Raw genomic sequence first — 19,026 nt, forward strand, 5'->3', positions numbered from 1 at the left:
TTTTATCAATCCATTCCTTCCATGTATTATAGCACAGAGGGAAATGTTTTACTTTATTCTTTTAATACACATATAAGCTGTTCTAGTATGGTTATACAATATAATTTCAAAGAATGGGGTTCCAATGTAAAACTAACTGTGAAAAAATCATTTGGACAATAAGCTTTGTTACTATGTGTATTGACTGCCATGTAACCTTCTGATAGGTTCCAGGACATCCATCAGATTTCTCCCCAATAATGGTATTGTTTGAAAAACTTTAAAGAATTAATGAAATCCAACACCTCATTTCTTCCAGATTTAGTGCTGAACTCTTTTCTAGGATGTAGGAAGCCTTAAGGGCAGGTAAGAGAACCAGTTCAGGTCTGATTACTATCAGATTATTTTCTTCTCTAAATACTTCCTTTCTCTGTCTTTAGTAAAGATAATTGCCAATTAGATTCTACCTCTAATAAATAGTTCAGTTTTAATAAGTTTTGAACAACATACATCTGGAGGTGGATTAAAAAATAGCAAATAAGAGGAAATATGGTCTCTCTTCTGATGCACTCACACTCTAAACTAAATACGAATTGGTACTTCTGCAAATGAATTAAGTTCTTTGAAGAATGTGTTGCTGCTTTGTAACTGACTGAACATTAGACAACTGGAAATGCAAAGCTGTTTTCTCTTGAATGAAACATAGCACAGTCAAAGGAATATGCTCAAATAAGGAAACAAAAGATTATAAAATTGTTTCCCTGGCCCTAGGGATAACAGATTCCATGGTCTAATGAAGAGAGATGGCAAATATTTGCCCATATAAGTGAATGGTTTTCCTGGAGGGTCTGATTCTGCACATATCCCTCATTCCTTGCCACTTGTAGCATTAATATTTTGGGCAGAATCAGTCTCTCTGCTTGCTCATATGACTAGCTTTGCTAGCCAAGACCACTCTCCTAGTTTTGGATTACTTAACTATTGAACAGAAGACAACTTAATGTTGAGTAACCTGTTCAATATTATGTCCAATGGCATAGAGAGGTTACTGCTTATAAACACTGCTTTAGGGAGAAGGCAGAAATAATCATGTTCTGGAGTAGGTCACTTGAACATATCCAGCATTCTGTGTAATTAAGAAAGCACCTTTTCAGAAATATAAATTCTACCTGTAAGAATTAGCAAGTAAAAACTCCCATGAGTACACTTTCTTTTTCTGCACATTCCTTTGTTAAAACTGGTATAAGTGTCGTGGTTTAACCCCAGGCAGCAACTAAGCACCACACAGCTGTTCACTCACTCCCCCCCACCCAGCAGGATGGGGGAGAAAATCAGGAAAAGAAGTAAAACTCATGGGTTGAGATAAGAACAGTTTAATAGAACAGAAAAGAAGAAACTAATAATGATAATGATAACACTAGTAAAATGACAACAGCAATAATAAAAGGACTGGAATGTACAAATGATGCCCAGTGCAATTGCTCACGACCCACTGATCGACACCCAGTTAGTCCCTGAGCAGCGATTCCCCCGCCCCCAACTCCCCCCAGTTCCTATACTGGATGTGACGTCCCATGGTATGGAATACCCTGTTGGCCATTTTGGGTCAGCTGCCCTGGCTGTGTCCTGTGCCAACTTCTTGTGCCCCTCCAGCTTTCTCGCTGGCTGGGCATGAGAAGCTGAAAAATCCTTGACTTTAGACTAAACACTACTGAGCAACAACTGAAAACATCAGTGTTATCAACATTCTTGCATACTGAACTCAAAACATAGCACCGTACCAGCTACTAGGAAAACAGTTAACTCTATCCCAGCTGAAACCAGGACACTGTCATTTTGCGTTCTGCAGCAAATTCAGTTCCCATGTGGTGTCAGACTTTACCTTGTTTTCCTTTTAGTAGGAGCATTTTCAATTTTATTAACTATCTGCACTCTTTTTAAATGGATTCCTTATTCTCTCTCAAAGTCAAGCCTTCCTTATCCATCTTATTTCCTAAACTTCCAGCATGGTTATGGTACTATATATGGTATGTTTGCTTAGTTTTTTAATTTTCTACTTAGAAGGGACTTTGTGTTGAATGTTTATGCTATTTTTTAAAACTAATTTTATCAAATTCTACCTTTGTTTTTCCTTGAGACTTACAGAACTTTATTCTAGATTATCTGATTTATCTGCTTTTCCTGATCTTGCATTTTAAAAACTACTCTGTAATCTTTTTAGTAAGTGCCAATAGCCTTTCATCTTCCATTAGATAGAACCCACCCTTCTGTTGTAAACTATTTATTCCATAGGTTTCCCAGTTCCTAAAAAAAAAAAATCTAAACACATCTTTCTTTCCTATCAATGCAGACTTTGTCTATATACATGGTTTTGGGGAGTATTTTAGAAAAATGCTAGCATGAAGGTTCTTGTCTTAAATCACTGAAAAAGTTGAATCGTGATTCTAATGTCTCTTTTCCACCTTTATCACATCACTGGTTGACCACAGATTACTACTCAGAACCTGGCTAGATACCTTATGAGATCTGCTACATCTATACCCGCAGACAAATTACTATGAGGTCCTAATCAGCATGACAAACCCACTAATTGAAACAACTGATAAACAGATGCCCCAGCACAAGGTCCTGCACCTAGGTCAGGGCAACCCCCAGCATCAATACAGGCTAGGAGGATGAAGGGATCGAGAGCAGCCCTGCAGAGGAGGACTTGGGGATACTGGTGGATGAAAAACGACATGAGCCAGCAATGTGCACTCACAGCCCAGAAAGCCAACCATATCCTGGGCTGCATAAAAAGAAGCATGGGAGGTGATTTTGCCCCTTTACTCTGACCTGGTAAGACCCCACCTGGAACGCGGCATTCAGCTCTGGAGCCCTCAGCACAGGAAAGACATGGACCTGTTGGAGTGAGTCCAGAGGAGGCCACAAAAATGATCAGTGGGACAGAACACCTCTCCTGTGAGAAAAGGCTGAGAGAGTTGGGGCTGTTCAGCTGGAGAAGACAAGGCTCCAGGCAGACCTTATAGCAGCCTTCCAGTACTTAAAGGGGGCTTACAAGAAAGTTGGGAACAGACTTTTTAGCAGGGCCTGTAGTGATAGGACAAGGGGTAATGCTTTTGACTAAAAGAGGGTAGATTTGGACTAGACAGAAGGAAGACTTTTTTTTTTTTTTTAACAATGAGGGTGCTGAAACACCGGAACAGGTTGCTCAGAGAGGTGGTAGATGCCCCATCACTGGAAACATTCAAGATCAGGTTGGATGGGGCTCTGAGCAACCTGATCTAGTTGAAGATGTCCCTGCCCATGGCAGGGGGGGTTGGACTAGATGACCTTTAAAGATGCCTTCCAACCAAAACCATTCTATGATTCTAAGACAGGTTTCCAGCAGAAAATCCTGTCTGTGGAGGGGTAGTCTCAGTGCAAGTGTGATCAAACTAAAATATGAAAGTATGTTTTGATTGTGGCTATTTACAATGAGCCCTTTGAATCAATTTATCTTAACAATCTATCCCTCTCCACTGTGTGCATCTGCGCAAACATTTTTGTTACAGGTTTGCTTCTGAACACTAACTTGCTGACTCAGATACTTCTGTAATCTGAAGTTTTCCACACCTGAGTACTCAGTCTCATGTACTGAACATCAGAGATAGATATGCTGTATGGAAAAAATTGGTCAATTATCCTAGAAAATGTTTTTTCAGAGCAAAGGTCTTGAATAGTGACAACTGATTTCTACTACCAAAACAATTAGACAACTTTCACAAAACTGTACATAAGCAGTTTATTAAAAGAGCAGGTTCTTATTTCTAAAGTTCTATAAAAATTTAAATTTAATTAAAATGTTTCTAGAGCCAAACTGAGGTCCACTTGCATTCAGGTTTGCTTAGAACAGAATCCAATTTTTAAATACTTTTCCCATCTGAAAGGGAAATTTAAAGCTGAAAACATCAAGAAAAGTCTGCTCTGCAAAATGCTCTACTCCAAGAAATTGACAGTTGACTCAGTAAGGATGTTGATAGTATCTCAGTTAGGCAAGGTAACCTAGCTACTTGTGTATCAATGATCTTTGGAAAATTTAACCTAGTCATTTCAACAACTGAAGAACCATCCTCCTTTTTTGGAGACATCTTCCTTTTTGGACAAGCCCATGCAGAAAGAAGCTGGTCCTATGCAGATGAAAAAGCAAAGGATATAGACACACATACCTGAGGTGACATCAAAGTTTTCTCATCACGTCTTCTCACTATTCCCATTAATTCTGTTAAACATTTTCTTCTTTGGTCATCTTACCGCTCACGGAAATATGTATATGTACTGTAGAAACAGTGGGTATAAACATAAAGCTCATGCTTATGTTGGCATTCCTATATTTACAAGCAATGATCATTATACAATCCTTTGGTTGCCAGTAAAATTTCTGTGCATGAATGTTCAGTGCCTGGAGTAAAAGTTTTGAGGCAGGAACTCATAAATACTAATCTCATTTGTAATTCACTTTGGGTAGGTCATTAACCTGGTTTTGACTTCCTGTAGGTCCCTCCTAATGAAATTGGACTCCAATCTGTCGTAATGAAGCATACAAGAGAAGAAAGCAGCAGATAGTACGCTTAGCAATAATAAATACAGTTTCTGGTATGAGAGGCAAATGGAGGCCAGGTGTGACTCCCTGGCTAGTGTGCCAACCACTATTCCAAGCAAGAACAAATCTGGTCACTATTTGACTAAAGGAAGGAATAGGAGAAACAAGCGTCAGTCCTAAAATACCTGCCAAATCTATAAAAAAAAAAAAGTATGCACTCGGAAGAATAAAAAAGCACTTTTTATTAGTCATAAAATAAAAACAGGCGTAGAACCCAAACCCTACTTCAACCGAAGTTGTGTCACTGACACCCATGGCAGCGGAAGGCATTTCCTGCACATGCTTTTGCATGCATAACTTGTATACATTGTTTTTGCCAGAAAACTAATTTTGGAATAATTGAATCTTTGTCAACCTGAGGATGAAGTGGGGACCCCAGGATCCAGCAGATGCATATGGGACTGCTAAGCTAAATTTCTTAAATAAAAAATATTCCACTTGGGCAAATATGGAGAAATAGTTCATCAAAAAAACAAAATTAAATATGTTGTAAATTCCCCAGTGACTTCTCACAACCTTTACTGCTTTAGTAGGAATACAGACCACAGTGTAGCATCTGAACATTGTTAAAAGATGCAGACCACACAAAGAGTTCAACAATACTTCCTTGGGAGAAAATATTATTGCTCCCAGTACTAGTCTCTTTGACCATATGTGTTGGTGGTTTAAGGAAATGTTTTTCCCTCTTTAGGAAAAGACTAGATCATTTCATTAATCCAAGATAATATGATATTTTACTTGGAGACATATTTTGTCATCACTTGCACAATGTTTTGTTAAATATATCCAAGTAAGCTCTGAGCAAATCAATGTACAGTTTGAATTTCTCCAATCAAGACAAAGCCCAATGTAGAAAGATATCACAATCTTACTCTTGGAGATCACAGGAGTTTAATTTTCAGTTGGATTATCGTTTTAGGAAGTTTTTAATAAAAACTTTAAAACTTGTATACAAATTGCCCAACATGAATCAAAGAAAACAGATCTTCAAACAAGGATGATACTTTGGACAAAACACTTTAAGCCAGTGACCCTGGGAGGAGGCAGTAAAGAAGGTCTTTCAGATGCTGTACAAAGCTTGGTTATGGAATGGTTCACCAAAATGAAACAGACTTCCTTCTCTTTTTTCTTCCTTTAAAATCAACTTTCTGTACCACCAAAAATTGGTTTCCTTGAACTAATAGACATTTCTACTATTACTCATTTATCTTGAACAGGAGCTTTGAAGGTAATGAACCCTTGAAAAGGTGTGCTATATGTATCATTTTCTGTCATCATTTGCATTATTCTTTTTTTCATTCCATCATTACTTTTAAAGGCAGTTAATACAAAGAGCATAATAATCTTGTTTATGAGGAAAAATATTATTCAACATAATCAAAACCTTGCTATATGATTCATTTTCCATTTCATATATTTCAATAGAGATAATGACATCTGGAATTATGCAGTATATACAGGCCCCGATCCAAAAGCTTTTGAGAACAGTCTATGTTAATTTCAATTGGTCCTGTGTTGAGTCCCTAACCTATACCATATTGGCTCTATTTCTACTTCTAATTAATGTCAGAAGTAGTTTCTTGGTAACAAAAGGTATACAATGATTCACCAAGGATCCTGAAAAGTTGAATTTTTAGCCTTTCATTCAATTGGAAAGCAACATGATATGTTAGCAACCCTGACTTACCACTGCCTGCTGCTTTACAATGTTAATCCACACTACCTTTCAGGAGCTCATTTTATTTTTACATAATTATTCCTAGCATTGCTCATCATTTAAATGCCAAACTGGCAACAAGAAATATAGATAAATTAATTCCCTTGCAGCTTTTATATAAATTCCAGCTGTGGTTATCATTTTCCTAGATTGTAAGAATATGGCTCTTCCTGTTCTTGTGCTTTTTTTTTTTTTTTTTTTTTAAAAAGAAAGGGGTGCTGATCTTGGTTATGGAAATAACACTTTTCACCTTCCTGTTGCTGGAAAAAAAAAATAATCTTTGTGATGGATTGCTATTTTATCTTGCCTGCTATTATATTATGGACTGACCCTTCAGGCAAAGTTCTGTCATGGTTACGCATTTTTCCTTCTCAAATTAGCGGAATTACTCACACGAGTAAATAGAATGGGATTCGGCCTTTACCTTATACTGATTACAGTAACCGTTGTTCTGTAAAATAGCACCGACCATTGAATTTGGTCAGTTGTAAAAACCATCTTTGTGTTGTTACTGCACCAAATTTGGCCTGATATATTTCAGATGTAATACACTTGACATTGGAGGGAAAAAAAACCCACCACACCAAAAACTCAAACACACACACATAAAAGTCCAAAAAACAAACATTAAACAAAAAACCCTACCTAAATCCTAGACTACATTCCTTAAAATCTGAACATGAATATGCTTCTCTTTACAAACACTTTCTTAGCCAAACACTAATTCCAGTCTGCCAATATTTAAATTTTTAGCATGACTGTACTTCAGTTTAATGCTACCTGCAGGCAAATATGCATTCCTGTCAATCTTCCACTCACCATGACTACAGAAATTAAGCCTCCCTCTTTACTACATCCAAAATAAACTGAAAAAGAATCAGTCTCTCAAGAAACATCTTGCATACAGAAAGTTGCAGCCAACATACAAGTAGTATCAGTTTTCACAGATCTTAAGGCTGCCTCCAGATTTAACTCTATATCTAGTTCCTTTTCTTCTCCCAGGATAAGGGGCCAAATGATGTAGGAAGGTATGAGGGCTACTGCTATTACAACAGGGACTATGCAGGATATAGCCTAATGATGTCATATCAGGGTTGAAATACGTTTCATATTGTGAGGCTAAACCCCTGCTTGTTTCAATAGAAAACCACTGTATCTTTATAAGCAACAATGCTGTACCTCTCCTGACCTTGGCACAAAGACGTAGTAAGTGTCATCAAACCATTTGGCCTTTGAAGTACTTGCACTACTTGAAGTCCTTCTGAGTATCACACACAGCTCACCTATTCCTACTTGTCAGCACCTTTGTTCAACACATACTGATTTGAGTCCATAAACTATCTGGCACTTGAAGTCATATTGCTTAAAGCACAGTTCAGTAGCTCAGGAGATGGGCTGATTCTCAGTAACACATTCTTTAAAAACTGATTTTATAGTATCAAAATTTTTATAAATCTCTTTTTGCCCTATATTTCAGTGCTTGAAACATGCAAGAAGTTCCCTTTACCACATTATCATGTAGACATTGAATGATAATGTTTCCCTCGAATGACTAAACTCACTAACAAAAATCACTTCTTCCATACAACACATTTTATATGTTTTTATCAAAAACATTTAAGTGGTGTTGAAATTCACCTTCATTACCAAAATTCCTCTAATGACATGATCAATAGCCCCATAATCTAAATCGTCCTTTTGTTCAAAGTGAAAATATTCTTTCTCAGGAGAAACAGCTTTAATAATTTCAAGATGTTATTGGAATAAAGGCTACTGGCTTGAGTAGCCATTCTACTTGGCAAGTCCTTGTAACCAGTGTTCACCACACCCTGATGAGAAAGGAAAATAAATACTTGTCAAAGCTTTCATGTATTGGAAACTTTTCACATGTTCTCCACAGTTCTGATGCCTGTTTTATACATGCTAGCAAATCAAATTTGCATATTACTGCAGACATGAGTTACCAAAGCTTTCTTTTACAAGTTAAGGATTCTGTTTAAAACTAATAGCTTACTCTGATGCATGACCAAAGAAAGTCAGCAATTTTGTCAGGAAGCCAGAGACTAAATGAGCTGGGAGGCCAGTCAGGGAACTGGTTACAAAACCATATGGTGCTTATTTTTGAGAATAAGAAGTCAACTACTTCTTCAAATTCGAAAACACCTCATGATTGTCTGATAAGAATCACATTGCACAATGTGTTTCACAGATTAATTGCACTCCAGTCAATCCTAAGGAAGAAGATAGAGATACCTTCAAAACTTAAATTCTTTGCAAGTACATCTGGGTTAAGATCATGTTTCTTTAACATCCCTTCATGTTGTTATGAATGCAGAACATCAAAAAACACAAAAGAATTCTAATGCCATGCTCTGAAAACAACTTATATTGAATTCTGATCTTGAACACTGTACTCTAAATTATTGTTTCTTTCTTTCATTGCATCATTCCAGGATAGCCATCTGGACATTGCAGTTGCCAGTTCATCCCATATGCAGCCACACATGTTGGCTTCAGTACACAGCCTGGAATAAGTCATGACATGATAGTCAAGTATGGCAGCTACAGAGGTAGTCAATACAAGGTAAAAATTAAATACTTTTAGCTGGACTGTTCTTTTTACCTAGCTTTCCAGAACAGGCCAATTCATGTATCTACTACCTGGAGGACAGTGAAGGCTGCAAGTATTCTGCTATTGCTTTATAGCTCACTTCCCAAGTTGGTTACTGATGAGACACTTGTCCTCCTCAGGTAAATTCCCACACGCTAAAATGACACCATTTTTAATGGCTTCAAATAATGGGTCTTTACAAAGGAAGACAAATGACAGTACTAGAAAGAGGAGGAAAAATGCAGCATTATAGTTATCAGTGAAGAGAGTAAGGTAGAGAATAGCAGGTGCATAGAGGATTTTTCTCACCACAACAGTACTTGAAGTGTTTTCGCACTACAGGACTCTCACAATTTGGGTAAGTTTTTCACTGTGTAAGCTGAGTATTTAAATTAATACATTGAACAAACCTTTGAGCCTCACAACACATATGCAGGCCTTCTGTGTGCCTAAAGCCCACTGCTACACCAACACAAACATAGTGCAACATGGGACATTCAGTCTAGGTAGCACACATGGGGAGGAGAGGCAACCAATATCCACTGTTCATTATACATGACACTAGATCAGTTCAGGCACATACAACCTGACCCAGAACAAAATATTTGGAAATGGTTCAATAAGGGGAATATTAAAATTTGCAAGATCTACATAAAATCTAAGTATTTCAATTCCAGTTTTCAACAGAAAATCAATAAAAATATTTCTTCCCCCCAGTGAAAAAGGCATAACTGGACTTTTCCCATTAAGAGAAGGTGATGGAGCAGATTTCCTCTCAGCTCTGGTAAACATAGTGAAGTTTACATAATTCCTAACTCTGTCTTTAATCAGGCTCCAACATTACAAATTTAAAATAATTTGGACAACCAATTTAGCACATAACTGGAGATGCAAAAATCAAGAGACAGAGGTAGGCCCTCCTAGAAGAATATCAGTGTAGGCCAGCAAGTTTACAAACACTTGATATCATCAGTTTTACATCTTTCATTGAGATTTAACTGCCAGAACCAGATCATTACACAAAAATAGACTTCCATTCAAAAAGAATAATATCCTTGTAACTAAAGAAATAAGTTGGAAGTACGATCCCTGAAGAGATAAGGAAAGAAAAAGTTTAAGATTGATTACATCTTTACACATTTTGAAAATGGTCTCCCATCTTCTTAGGCATATCACCACTTAGAACTGCACTGTTCCAAAAAAACCAACCAACCAACCAAACAAACAAAAACCCCAAACCCAAAAAACGCCCCCAACCAAACCACCCAAACTCACAACAACAACAACAACAAAAAGCCTGGTAAAACTTGAACTGTTTAGACAATACTGTAACATATGCTCTGGTGGCAGACAAAAAAATTGCACCTTTATATGATCTTACCGTTACACAGTGCATGACTTTTCCAGCTCACACCTGAACTTAGTCTTCATCTAAAAATGGTAATCCTCTTAATGGTAATCTGTTAAAAAATCTACCATTCATATTGTAAAACAGTAACACAGAACACTTAATATTGAAATTAAACAAATCTCTAAATTTATTTTTCTCTTTTTCTATATTTGGAATTGCACACTCAATTCTTGTTAATTAAGCTCTAGGGATGAATTTAAGAGCATTTATAGATATCATTGTTTTAAAAATGATGTTACCATGCTTATAAAAGTCACAACACATAAAACATTCAAAGATGGAATGGTGTCTGGATAATATTCCAATTTGTGGTTTCATTACTTATGAAAGACTCTGCTTTATTACCCCATAACACATTGGTAAGAATTCCATGACAGACTTGCAGTGGCTTCAAGGAAAGACAGTCTTTATTACTATAACATCTATTACTTTTTCATTTGTTAGAGCAATACAGATTTGTATTTTTGTATTTTCTCTGCACATCAGTTATTTCTAAATGCTGCTGTATAATCTACACACCTTAAAAATGTAAGGTTCTGCAGGATGAGTCATTTCTACTTTACCTCCAGCCTCAGCTCCACAATCACTGATCATTCTTTCATTGAATCCATCATACTCTTAGTGATTAGAATTGGAGCTTTCTTCCCCAAATCCATGTTTAAGAAAGCAAACCAAACAAGTTTATTAATTCTTACTAGAAGTAAAGAGGGTGAATGGAGAAATATGTAATACACATAGGTGCTTTCAGAAGTAAGTATAAAATATTAATCGCATTGAGTCTGAATTGAAAATTACTGGGTAATCATTAGCAGAGAGAAGGAAATACTCTAAACCATTGAATAAAAATGAAATAAAACCTAATCCTGAAGCCTTTACTCATTAATAGTTTTTAGTACATATCTAGATACGTGCATATTTCACTAAGCATGTTATACTAATAGGGACATGTGTTTAGGCTCTCCAGTAGTTATAAGCAGTGTCTTACCTGGAATAAGAGCTGTACTAATATCAATATCACTTCTTTACACTGTTTGGCAAATACCACCAGGTTTGCTTCAATATATTCTTGGGACATTTCTTTTGCACAGCCACCAACACCCTTTCCTGTTTCAGCAGTTATCTCCTTCTAGAGGTTCTGTGCCAAGGAATTTAATCTCTTCCAGTGCTGGAGGCCAAAGCACAGATATGGAGACAACAGATACATGATTATATTTGTCCTGGCTTCAGCTGGGATAGAGTTAATTGTCTTCCTAGTAGCTGGTATAGTGCTATGTTTTTGAGCTAGGTATGAGAAGAATGTTGATAACACTGGTGTTTTCATTTGTTGCTAAGTAGTGTTTAGACCAAGTCAAGGATTTTTCAGTTTCTCATGCCCAGCCAGCAAGGAGACTGGAGGGGCACAAGAAGTTGGCACAGGACAGAGTCAGGGCAGCTGACCCAAAGTGGTATTCCATACCATGTGACATCACATCTGGTATAGAAACTGGGGGGAGTGGGGCTGGGGGGATCACCGCTCAGGGACTAACTGGGCATCGATCTGTGGGTGGTGAGCAATTGCACTGCGCATCATTTGTATATTCCAATCCTTTTATTATTACTGTTGTCACTTTATTAGCATTATCATTATTAGTTTCTTCTTTTGTGTTCTATTAAACCGTTCTTATCTCAACCCACGAGTTTTATTTCTTTTCCTGATTTTCTCCCCCATCCCACTGCGGGGGGGGAGGGGGGGGAAGTGAGTGAGTGGCTGCGTGGTGCTTAGTGATTGGCTGGGGTTAAACCACAACAGTATTTTTTCTGTTTTTATAAAACCAATCATTGCAATGTTAACAGAAGCAAGACAATAGTAGTTAACAGACTCTCCCATCATAACTAGATCTGTTAAAAAAAGGGACAAGAGTCAGAAGCACTAGGTAAATCAGGCTGTGCCAACTTATTCATCAGCTTTATCTCAGCAGCTTCTAAACTTTTTATTTCAAACAAAAATTTCAAAAATAAACTGATTACTAAAATTAGTTTCATACATGTGAAAATACTTACCTGGGTGGTTATTTTACTAAAGAAAAACTGAAGTTAGTTTGTCCAAACTAAAAAAAGGCTGCTTTTGCTAAGTTGTCACCGCTCAAAGATACTGTCCCTAACACATGTCTAAGCATACAATTTAATAACTTCATTGGAAAAACCTATCTGCTTTCTTAAGTAATGAGAGTTGCTGTTCCCTTGGATAAACCACTTACAATAAGTTCTGAAGCAATTAAATGGCATATTTTCTCTGTTGTGCATTAAAGTACATTATAATCTATATGGATTACTGAAGGATTTTTGTGGCACTTTCATTTTTTGCTGTAGGTACTGCAGTAGTTATTCCATAATTGTATTATATTCATTAACAAAGTATGTTTAGGATTGCAGTACTACTTGCTGCTACAACACCAAGGTTCCAACTCTGTCTTGTACATGCAGAGGAACAGCTGTTCTTGTGCAGATTCCCATTTTATTTTGATGGGCTCCAGGTGAACAGTCCCTAGACTTCGATATGGGAATTGGAGCCCAATCACATCTACATAACTGTCTGAATAAAAAGGAGAAAAAAAAAGGCATTTCCTGACTACAAGTAAAGAGATTCCCAAAGGATGTGAGAGGAACCAGAAAAGTTCAATTGCTTGGGACACAGACTTGATTAGTCAAATAAAAAGGGACTGTAGTTAATGGATTACATTGACAGAGAAATGGACTGAATCACATAACAGGGTTTTCTATCCAAAATTATTATGATTTGTTTACCAGTTTTTGAAAGTTTGAACATGAAGCAATTTGACTGACAGGAATACAAGATCTATAGCAGAATGCTAGGTAGAAATCTGCTTACCCGTATTTCCTTAGCTGCAGCTGGGGAACAGCAGGTACCAGTACAGGCTTAGGAGCAATAAGTGGAAAGCAGCTTTGTAGAAAAAGACCTGGCGTCTTTGTGCACACCACATTGACCATGAACCAGCAATGTGCCCTTGTGGCAAAGACCACCACCAACATCCTGGACAAATTGCAGTGTTAACACATGAACACACAATTAATTTACCCATGAACACCCAATTAGTACATGCATGAGTGCCTAATCAGTTCATGTGTGAGCACTGTAGTGGGCATAAATTGCAAGGTTAGGTGGCAGGGGCTGCAGAGACGACCTGAACAGAAGGCAGCCATGAGCCGCCCTGTGCCATCTGGTTGCATCTAGCTCTGAAACCCATGTAAACACCCTCTCACACACCAAAAGCTGCCAGAGCAGCACATAGCACCCCTGCTCACACTTGTGTGAGCACTAGCTACAAGGGTAAGAGATGTGAAGAGATACATAGAGAGACATGGAATGCAGAGGAGACAGGCACCTGGTGAGACATTCTTGGAAGCTGGCATTCCATACCAAAGGGAATGGCATATCTGAGGGACAGCAGCCCAGGGATGACCCACGCTGGGATAGGGGCAGCCATGAGGGGTGGATCAGAAACAGTTGCACACAACCCCACTCTTGAAGGAATTGGGATGGACTGAGTGTAACATGCAAGGAAAACAAGGAAAGCTGAGACTAGGAAGCAGGGAGAAAGATGATGTTTGGCTTAAGTTGGGCCTAGGAAGTAGGGAAAAAGCATATTTGAGTGGTTGGGGTTTTTTTAATTACGTTCTCTTTTTCTGAATACTTAAATCAATAATTTTAAGTTTGTGTTAATTAGCAATAAATTAGGTAAAAATTCTGCAAGTTGACTCTTTTTCCTGTGACACAGAAACATGGCAGATGTTTTTGAAGGACATCCTTTGGTGCAAAGCAGAGCAGAACTTTGACCAGAATATTTTATAAAGTGTTAAGCAGTGTTCTAGATTCTAAGCCATATTTTCTTACTCTTGCTGGTATCAAATCCCCTGACAGTAACTCCTATTGCTTTGGCAGCTCCTGCTGCAGCCAGCCCAGCAACGCCACCACCAATTATCAGCATCTAGGGAGATCAAACAGATAGTAAAGTGCATTCTATGTTCACTTATTCCATCACATGCTGTGTCTGCAATATGCCTTATCTTCAAAAGCACTTGAACTTTAAAGAGCGTCAAAGGCTAAAAACTGTAAGAACTTCACGGAAGCAAAAAAAAAAATATCTCAGCAATGCAACATAGTTAAACAGCTGGTTTGGGCTATAAGAGCAGGTGGTCGTCTGTACAAAAGGTGCCATATGTAGAAAATAACATAGAAATAAGTTTTAAAAAATTAAGTTAAACAAAACATGACTAGAACCATTTTTTTCAGTCCCACAGGACATAGACCTTAACTCAAACTTTGGTAACAAAGGATGCTAACCCTATTTGTCCAGCTATACAAATATTTTCCTTTACTATAGCTTTTCTCAGATATTAATTCTGACAGGTATGCTGATATGGGTATCAGAAGGCAGAGTTCAGTCTCAGAATGAAAAAATAGACTGTTTTAAGATCCTTAAAAAATAGTGAGTGTCCTTCTGAGGTATGATGTGATTTAGTGTCTTTTTTACACTTAAAATAATTGCAATCAATCAAGCATTTGCCAAAAATAAAATAAAAACCCAAGGCAGAACTAAAACATACATAATACATTCACCCACAAAGTTCAATTGCCCTTGGCTGCACTGCATTAAGGCAGGTGAGAAGACAGGAGTCCTTGATGCTGGTGTCCTGCCAAGCAGAAGCAGATCTAATACAACATCCTTTGGGGGACCATCCTGTGAACAATCCAATCCTGACCCCTTGGGGAAGTCTTAAAAGGTTCTGATGAAGAAAATTCTGCATTCAGAAGTTCTCAAATACAGCCAAATCAACTTTTACAGGATGGCTCAAATGTCTAAAGCCAGTACAGTCCAGCAAACCCAAATAAAATCACAAGGAATCAAACACTATTAGTTATCTCTTAGAAAGGTATGCGAGAGAGCTGAACTGCCCTGTTACACTAGTAGTCCAGCTTTCCAGTACAAAATTTTACTCTCTAAATATCAGTTGTAGCAACTGTACCTTCACAGGAGAAACTTGTCCTGCTGCCATTATCTGACCAGTAAAATCCCTGCCAATATTATTAGATACCAGCACTTATGATACGTACCTATACCATGTAAACAGGTAACATTGTAGATAGGTAGTGACACCCTCAGATGAGAAAACATTCAAGTATCCATGCCAAAAATACGCTGTGACATATCACACTCCCTAGAATTCATATGTCAGTACACAAATTACAGAAGCAGAGCCAAAACCTCTTGAGACAAATACATAAACCAAATCAATTAGATAATTAATAGAAGCCTCATAAAAACAATAGCATAATGGACATCTTAAAGCAATAAATTTTGAAACAATACATTCAAATGTCATTCCAATTTATACCAGTGGCTTGAAAATTAAAAGTTTGTTGGAAAACAAATGCTGGGAAAAGAATGCATACCAAAGGTGGTGACTCATAGCATAAAGTGCTTCTTGCAACTACAATGCTTGAATTATTTATTTTTAATTCTGTGGATCAGCTGACATGCCTATATTTGACTGTCATCCCACTTGCACAGAATGTGGACAGTGCACAAGGCTGCTCATAGCTATTCCAGGAATTTACAGCACAGATTCCCTTGCTAAAGTAACGAGTTGATGATTATATAAACTTTACGTGAACTGGAAAATAGGGCAAGCCTTTCAGTTACCTTCAAAAGGAAGTATGTTTGAAACATCAGCTGCATTCATAGTTACATGCTGCTTAAGCATTCCTGTACAACTTATCCCTCCCAATAAGCTATTGCTCAAAAGTCTTTTGAATTTATTATTCTTTGTTCAGAGAACAGGAGGTGGCCCAAAAATTATTCACTAAAATGCTGTCTTGTGTCAACAATTTGCAGCTATATGGACCACACCAGAATATAACTTTGTTACAGCAGGCTTTTTTGTTAGCAACATCTAAAACTTGTGGGGGTTTTGGTGGGTGGTTTGTTTTTCTTTTTTACTTATTGAGGAATTAAGGAAAGAATTACTGATTTCTTCAAAAGTACTGCAGGTATGCAGTAATTTGAAGGGGGGTTGCTGTTGTTTTGTGCTTGTTTTGTTAAAGAAAGATTTTCAGGCCAGTTAACTATGGGTTTCTCAGTGCTTTATAGTATTTGGTCAAAAGGCCAAGCAACTTCAAGATTTTGCTTAGCAAAATTGGACAATTGGAAAACTCTTTTTTCATCTTTATAGTTTTCTTAAAATCTTTTTCTCCTTTCAAAGCTTAAAATAAAACTAACCTGGACATGGGAGTAAAATTCTCTTTATCCTAAAAGGGTAACAGATATAAAACCTATCTAACATCACTGCTCTAAATGCTGAAGCAGGGTACATCCAGTGCAACTCTTCCAATTCCTTGGATACAGATGGCAGAGAAGTTGGTCCATTGTCAGTACTGCAGGGTAAGATAGGCAGCCATTCTGGGAATTCCTATACAACTCTCCAAAGTTAGTATTTTGTAGCTAATCGTGAGTGAGAATTTTTCCCTCCTGAACAGACAAATTTCTACTGGCTTCACTGATGTGAAATTTCACACAGTGGAAGGAAATTAAAGACTAGCAAAAATGAGAATTGCTAATATCCAAGTTGAGCCAAGGCAAGACAGTCATTGTATACACATGCTTTCTGTATTAGTTGAAAAACTGTTTTTCTTCTGTGGGTACCATCTGCTTCAGTGTCATAGCCATACAATCCTGAGGTAATGATCTATTTTGCTATACAGGCAAATAAAAGGATAAGTGTTAAAAACAAATACTTTAAGAGAAGTTGGTATAAAAAACCAACATTGTTTAGGGCCGTGTGTTAGAACATTGAAGGGAAATCAGAGAGTCTGACACTAGGTTAATTAGATTTAAATAGCTTGAGAGAGAGAGAATGTGCAACAGGAAAATACCATTCATCTTTGTAGCCAGATTGCTTAAATTTACCAGAGCTGTCATCAAGACCTTTTAGAGACTAGTTTCATGATTTTGTTTATGGTTCTGTAAAGAGAAACAATATTGACTGCTGACATTATCATGGCTTGTAATTTTTTCCTCCCTTTAACTTCACTGTGGCTGACTACCTGAAAAGTCATTTGTTTAGCTTCATCTCCTTCTGCAACAAAAGAGGAGGATACCAGGAATAAGATAAGAAGAAGCAACTGAAGGGCCCAATCTAGGTCATGAGGTCCAGTCTCCTTCAGCTGCAAACACCACACAATCCCCATCATAAACATAATTTGGCTTTGGAAAAGTAGGAAATGTTTCCTATTAAAGGCAATTTGAAATGTGAGGTCATAGTCATAATTTCCTTAGAGATACAAACGAAAGAGCAAATCTACTGAACTAAACTGTTACACTGTGGATGAAGGTCTTTCTTCATATCTGATTCCATTCAAACCTTACTGAAGTCAGATGAAAAACAGCACCAAATTGGAAAGAAAAGCAGACCTCCCCCCCCCCACCCCGCCCCGGTACAAGACAAGGTCTTGTTCTGTGACCTTAGAGATGTGGGAAGGTTATATATATTCATCACAAGAAAGCTTGTCATTTAGGTTATTGGTTGCATAGAGAAGAATCAGACATCTATTAGTTCTCTAGAAGTTTTACTTTGTTCTTCAGCCCAGATATGATACAGTTAAAGGAGCTTTCTAGCTCTCCAATACTGTTACTCCTGATGGCACTGAACTAACATCGCTTTTCTCTGTAGGAAAAAAAAATTGATGATCCCCACTTGCTGTCAGCTAACTCCCAGCTTGTTTTCATCAATACACCTTACTGCTCACCAACTTACCTCATCTCACTTTTTTCATTCTCAAATATGGACAGAAAGTGAAACGACAATTTCTGGCTTGTATAATATGCTTCAGTTTAGTCTGACTACAACAGTCTGGTCTGAAAACACCAGGGAGTGTCAACACCACATCAAAGCTCTCCAAATACCAGCATATATGAGTTTTTAGTTCTCTTCCTTCTTTAGTAACCATTACTGAATCTTATTCTGTGGATTGGACATCACTCAGAAATTAAACCTAGCTGCCCCCAGCCCCTCTAACATCTGAGGATAAGCTGGAATGCAAGGGGGGGTATTTTCTGCCAAACTTCTTCACCCTTTAACGCAACAACATGGCACAGAGCAAAATCATGCACATGATGACACAGAGTTAGAATGGAATTGAGGCAAGGTTTGTGTGAAAGCTGACATGACCACAAGCACTTACAGGGCACTCCAAGGAGTGACAGCATGAGAATGCGGGTATCGGAGTGAACCATTACTCTCCCTTCAAGAAGCTTAGTGTTCATTCTAGTCGGGAGAAGGGAGGACAAATTGTTGCTCTGCAGACTGCAGTAAGTGCCAAGTTTTTTTGCTAAATGGGTCTCCTATAAAGCAACATGAGATCTTGGTTTGAATTGTTGTTCTGATTCAAAGAAAGAAAATTAATGGTTTGATTCAGCCTAACCCCCTACATGTCCCATTCCGGTTTTGTTAGACATACTATGATAAAGGCATTAGCCTCTGAGTATGTCAGGCTAGCTGTACCTTATTCTTAAAATTAGTCAAGATTTGAAGAAAATCTTGCATAAAAATACAGATTTTGTACAATTTACTACTAAAATTTAAGCTTATTTTTACTGATTCTCAAGACA

The 19,026-nt window shown here is 37.6% G+C and overlaps 1 pseudogene; it reads right to left on the minus strand.

The window, feature by feature from the left end:
• Positions 1-7,955: 7,955 nt before the first annotated feature.
• Positions 7,956-18,681, minus strand: LOC104834720 (annotated as a pseudogene).
• Positions 18,682-19,026: the final 345 nt, after the last annotated feature.

Source organism: Haliaeetus leucocephalus, unplaced genomic scaffold (genome assembly GCF_000737465.1).
Source record: "Haliaeetus leucocephalus isolate CR32 unplaced genomic scaffold, Haliaeetus_leucocephalus-4.0 Scaffold339, whole genome shotgun sequence".
NCBI lineage: Eukaryota > Metazoa > Chordata > Aves > Accipitriformes > Accipitridae > Haliaeetus > Haliaeetus leucocephalus.